At 37.4% G+C, this 6,346-nt stretch overlaps 2 long non-coding RNA genes across 2 annotated transcripts; both read left to right on the top strand.

The window, feature by feature from the left end:
- Positions 1,220 to 3,174, top strand: LOC104717714. Its single transcript, XR_756293.2, has 5 exons — positions 1,220 to 1,855; positions 2,049 to 2,104; positions 2,186 to 2,268; positions 2,395 to 2,580; positions 2,666 to 3,174. It is a non-coding gene; the product is annotated as an uncharacterized LOC104717714 (long non-coding RNA).
- On the top strand, positions 4,335 to 6,028 carry LOC104717713. Its single transcript, XR_756292.2, has 3 exons — positions 4,335 to 4,972; positions 5,309 to 5,578; positions 5,661 to 6,028. It is a non-coding gene; the product is annotated as an uncharacterized LOC104717713 (long non-coding RNA).

The following is a 6,346-nucleotide window of genomic DNA, read 5'->3' as shown; positions in this document are numbered from 1 at the left end:
ATTAATTCCCGGAAAGGGCAATCTCGGGAATTCACGATGAAAACCCTAGGAAGCCCTAGGTCAACAATCCTCTATAAAAGGAGAGAGCATTTATTGGGATCAAGATCCGAACCTCCAGACATTACCAAGAGAGCAATACATTGCATCGATATCTGTTATTATCCTCTGTATAATCTATTTCCATTTCTGAGCTCTCCCAAGCTCGTCATTATTTTGTTTGTTAGTTCTCCTGTGAACTAACGAACTTAATCTTGACTCTTTATTAGTAACGACTTTAGGTTATCTCGTTATTAAAAGAACTAGCTCAACTTTTCCCCGCAAAATCTTGTTTTCTTAGTGTTGTGCAATCCCCAGTACAAACAGTTCTCACTTTAGACTAGTTCCTCTCTTTCCTCTCTCTCTAATGGTGGTCACAATTAAGCTCCTCCTCCTACAATTACTGTTTGTAATGGGGATGAGCACAATACTAAGTAAATAAAGTTTTCGGGGAAAGAGTGAAGCTAGTTCTTTATTAACGATGAAAACGTGAGATCGTCACTAACACGAGTCAAGATTGAGCTCGTTAGTTCACAGGAGAACTAACAAGCTAATAATGACGAGCTCGAAAGTGGATGGATTACACAGAAAACAATAATAGATATCGATGCAAAGTATTGCTCTCCGGGTAAAGACTGAAGGTGAGGATCATATTCCCAATAAATGTCTTGAGCTATTTATAGAGGAGTGAGAAGTTAGGCACTTTAGGGTTTCCACGCGAATTCCCGAAATTACCCTTTGCGGAGCTCAATGGACTTTCTCCCAAATTTGTCGGGCCAAAGTCACAGTTTAAACTCTTGTTGGGCCGAGTGGCATATTAGGACGAAGCCCATATCCAACAATTACCATACCACCTTCTCCTCCACGGTTCCACCTCCGCCAGGAGCTTCTCACTTGGAAGAGTTTACCCTTGTCTCATCTTATTTCCTTCATCAACCCTCACACCTATCTGCTGATTCTCTCCTCTTCAACTACCTCTCATCCACATTTATTGCCGGAAAACTTGTCGAAAACCACGGTGAGTGAACTTCACGAGAAGATACTGTGCTGACTCCCGAAAACCTTTTTAGTTTCAAACTTATATAGTTATATATCAGAGCCTATAGTTGAGTGTTCTATATCCATTTATGGTATATCTATATTTTCTTATACCCATTCGTGGTATATATATTTTTTTCGTCACAATATATAACTTTACTGGAAGATACTTTCTTGATATCTTTTGGGTTTGGCTCCCAATTCATATAAAATCCATTTATAAGAGAATTGATATTTACTGAAGCACTTTGAGCAACCCTTAACAACCCCGATTTGACTCATTGTGAATGGCTGATAAAATAATATAAAAGCAATATGTTTTTTCTCCTCATTTTTGCTTCTTTTCTTCCCCGAGTCTGTCTCTCTCTTCTCATCACACACAAAACGGCAAATCGCCACCGATTGATACAACAAATCGGAAAATCAGTGGTTGAGGAAAACGATGGCCACTCCGATCGACTTAAGCGTGAGATGTGACGCTTCGGTTCTCACAACGACCTACCTCCTTCTGCGACATCGACGGCTGCCGTTACTTCTGATGGCTCTTATGTGAACGGCGAGGTCCACCGGGAGACGAATCGGACAGAGAAGGTTTGTATTCTCATCACTTAATTATTGATCTCGTTGTTAATGTTAGAGCTTAGGTAAAATTCGATTTGATTGTGAGAGTGGGTACTGTTTGATGTTTAATTGGTTTGTGATTTGTATGGGTTTACGGGTTGGGGCTTAAATTGATTGTTCATCAGCTTCACATTGGGAGTGGATTCTCGTAGTTGAAAAGGTATGCTCTTCGTATGAGACTGTGTTTTTGTTCTTAGGCTTGGCTATGTGTTTGGGTGAACCGTGTTTAGTTGTGCTTTTTTAACAATCGGTTGATAATTTTTCTGAACCCGTTTCTTGTTTTGTTGTATTATGATATTGGTTGTTTTTTTGAAGTCGATTTTGTCTGTTTCGTCTTTTTATTTTCATTGTAGAAGATGGTTACCTTCGGGAAGAAGCTCAAGGAACGGAGCATTCAAGAATGTCAAGGGTAATTTCTTGATATACTATTCGGCACAGTTCTGATGTTTGTGCTTACTAATGTGAATCATGGTCTCTCTCTCTCTTGTAGATATTACACCAATTACAAACTGATGAAGAGATCTAGGTGAAGCAGTACAGTCGCCAGCTAGAACCAGAACAGTCCTAGTTCTGGTAATGTCTTTATCTCACAACTGTTGTCTTGTATTTACAGTGGTCTCTCTTTAGAATCAATAGATGCCTTTTAAATGGATCTTATATGCTATATTGGATCTCTTTGTCTTTGGTTTGACTTGAAAGGAGTTGGAATAAGGACAAAGGACACACTTGTCCTATAAAAGCAAAGGAATGTTATTGTCTAGTAAACTGGATTTGTGTAAAAACTGAAAAGGCTTGTATTAAAAGGGTGTGTCCCTTGCTGGACCTGATGGTCGTGTCTTTGGTGGTGGACTTGCTGGTCTCTTTATAACCGCTGATCCTGTTCAGGTAAATTACTTAGAGCATGATGTGTTGATCTTAATGGAATCGAGTATTCTTGTATCGTTTTAAGCGTTGTTGTTTTGGAACTTAGGTGATGGTAGGGAGCTTTGCATCGGGTCAGGAGGAAACGCAGCAGCAGCAGCAGATAAAGAAGCAAAGAAGGGAAAGACTCGGGGTCCCGACATCAACACAAGCTTCTAAACATCTCATTCGGTGGATCAGCGGAAGATCCAAAGGCTAGATACGGGCTCAACAAGCCTGTTGTTATTTAACCACCAACCGTGTCTGCACCACCACCTGTGTCCTTTTCGCATGAGCCAAGTACTAACACAACGAATCTGACATCGAGGTTCCAAGCTGATGATTTGATGGAGTGACTCCCCTGACATTGATCAACCATGATCTTGAGTTGCTGCGGCGGTTTATCTTTGATGTCTTTTGATTTGTTTAGAGTGTAATTATAATGGTATTTTTTTCTCAGATTGTAGCTGTTTTTCGTAAACAGAGATGTGTAGTTGCAGCTATGTCAAAAGTATATTATAATTGGTGTGTTCTCAAAAACTCTATTTTAATCTATAATAATATAATATGTTCACTGAACTAGCATTTTGTGTATCTAGGCTAGTTTATAGTTTAATGTACTAGTATATGTATCAACACAGTAATACTATAAGAATACTCTTTGATCACATATTTCATACTAGGGAAGATAGTTTACAAATAATAGATCAATAATTATCGATCAGAGTTCCATCACGGAGAAGGAAGCGAAACTTTTCATGTCGATTTATCATTTTCTACAGATATGACAACAAATCTAAATAACATGATGGACAATCGAAATGACGTTCAAGATACACAAATGTATGATCGTTTGATAAAAAAAGACTTGATTGAACATATCTGGCAAAAAAATTGGTGCAACCCAACAATAAATCTTATTCCGAATTTTGTAAAATATGATTAATATTCCGAATTTTGTATCTTATGTTTAATATTCCAAATTTTGTAAAATATGCTTAATATTCCGAATTCTATAAAATTTTATTGTTTTCTATTTATGTAATATAAATTAAATAATTTTTTTATTCATGATAAATTAGTAAAATTTGATAATTAATTAAAAAATATATATTATTTAAATGATGAGCAACCTTCTTTGGGGTTCTAGTGGAGAGATAATTTTGTTTAAGTTCTAAGTGGGTTGCTTTAATTATTTTAGTATTAATTATATGATTAATTAATCCTTGAGCAATTTGAGAGGGGTGCTCGAGTAATGATGCTCTAATATGGTGATCTAATTCACCATGTAAATTTTTTTATTTTCTCTTTACAATATACAATTCCAAAATTACCTGTTTCCTTCACTTCGCTGCTTCACTACTGATTTAGTTAATACTGATCTGCCTTATCAAAAAAAGAAAAATATATATATTAAGTAGACAATTTGGATTAATTCTGAAGTCAATATTAAAAACATATTATTGCAATTGTATTTTAATCTCCAATCAATGCTTCGTAAAGAACTAATTAAAGTAGTAAAAAAAAAGGGAAAATTGGAAAAAAAAAGACCTTTTTTTTGAAAAATGTCCAAATATACTTTATTTTCACTAGTTTGGGCAAATAGGTTTTATAATAATCAAAAACCAAATTTACCCTTGATTTTATATAAACTAAAATAACCAAAATATAAACTCCTAATTTAAAAAAAAATATATATATGAAAATACTTCCTAACCCCAAAAACTCTAATTGATAAAACCATCTTTTCTTTATTCTTTCTCGGGAATTGGCTGCCTCTCTTACAAACCAAAGAAAGTAGTGTTAGGTTACGAAGGAGAGAGAGAGTCTTTCTGGTTGTAGAAACACTCGCCGGCGATTGACGGAGAGAGATCTGAAGTGGACTGTGACTGGGTCGGAGGAAACGACGGCTATGAGAGACTGGGAATCAATTCAGCAAACAGGGATTTCGATTGAGGCTTCGACTATTGCTCTTTTTTCTCTCCAAACACAGAACGTAAAGTAATCATTTTTTTTTGGTTTTGGTCGTCTTCTCCGGCGAGAGAGAGCAATGGACTCTCCGGTATCAAAAACCGATTGCGTCGAAAGAGAAATTCGTGGGTTCACCACGGCCATCAACAACGACGGCTGATTCAAAGGCGATGAGAGGTTGTGGACTCGCTAATCTGACATGGGTCGGTGTTGATAAAGTTGAGCTTCGTCAGAGTCTTATGATGCCTGAGTATCTCCGTCTAGCTATGCGTGACTGTATCAAACGGATTCAACCTGATTTATGTGTTCATGCCCCAATGGCTGTTTTCATTAACCTCAAATCTGGTGGTCGTCATGGTCCTGTGCTTAAAGAGAGAGGCTTCAACTGTTGATGTGCGAAGAACAGGTTCTGGTCTCACTACTCTAGAGCTTGTGTTATTCTTATATCAACTTATTAAATTCTCTGCCTTTTAAGTGTCTGATTTATGTGTTCATGCATAGATGATGTGTTAGATTTAGTGCTTGGTTTTGAATTTGTAAGGATGAGTCTTTTGGAAATTCTTGAGTTGATGTTGTTGTGGCATCGAAAGGAGATGAACGTGCTAAAGAATGCAGGGAAAGGTTGAGGATAATGGGTTTTATACTATTGCAGATAGCTTGATGGACTTTTCAATTTGATATCCTAACACAATTTCGCAATTATTTATGTGACCTGATTATAGTGTTTGTTGGGTTTGTTTAGGTATGGATGCTCAAGTTGCATATGGCTACCAACATCTTCGCAACACTAAACCATATCTTGCTCAAGGCCCTATTTCTAATAAGGTTCTTGTGATTTTCGAGTAAGGAGACTGAGGTCCGTCGAAGGTGTTTTCAATTGAGGCTTCAAGCAGGCTGTCGATCCCGCATTTGGTTCAACATTCTATTCCATTTTCTGAGGCAGCAAAGAGTCTGCAGCTTGATCCTTTGACCATAATTAGGCCTTCCATACCTTTCCACTGTTCTTCATGTGGTAAGTTAACCATCTACACCTCTCAGTTTGTCTTCCATTAATTGTTGCATAGATCATTGAACTGGAAACCATTATTTTGCAGGTTTAGTTGGGATTGCATCGCTACTAATGCTTGAGCTTCATGATCTGCAGCTTAGCTTGCGTCATACTATAGGCAACTTGATGAAGAGAAGATTCAGACAGCTGCATAACAGTCTGCGGTTGGAGCCTTTGCTTCTTTCTCGCCAATTAACGCCGTTACCAACTTAGGAATTTGGTTCAGTAGCAAAATAATTGTAGGTCCATGTAATTGTGTCCTAGACAACTTCTACATGTGATGTTTCGTTTTTAAATATTTAGCCTTCTAGAACCTAATTCAAGAGAAAGATTTATGTATTGTTGCCTTCTAGAACATGATGAAATTAGAAAATGTTGACCTTTCACCAAATAGAGCTGCGGTTTAACATTCTATTCCATTTTTTAATTTTTTTGTTTACAAGTACTCTATGTCATGTTCCTTTCTGATGCTATTACCCAGTTTGGGGTTTGGCATAACGGACCAAAGCAAAACCCCAAAACTCTAGCGGCCACTGGAGGATTGGTAAAGAAGAAGGCTTCTCCGGTTATCAGAGCCCCAACGTGGTGTGTAATTCAGCTGCTAATGTTGAGGAAACTCCAGCAAAGGACGCACAAATGATTTCTCCTCTGCATAAAAAAACTTTCATGGTGCTCTAGATAAATGGACTAATGTATGGTTGGTAAGTCGAGAATGGGACTTACTGTAAGGAA

This window comes from Camelina sativa, chromosome 10, assembly GCF_000633955.1.
Source record: "Camelina sativa cultivar DH55 chromosome 10, Cs, whole genome shotgun sequence".
Classification (NCBI taxonomy): domain Eukaryota; kingdom Viridiplantae; phylum Streptophyta; class Magnoliopsida; order Brassicales; family Brassicaceae; genus Camelina; species Camelina sativa.
The sequence above is the reverse complement of the archived record's forward strand: the minus strand, read 5'-3'. Positions and strand labels throughout refer to the sequence as shown.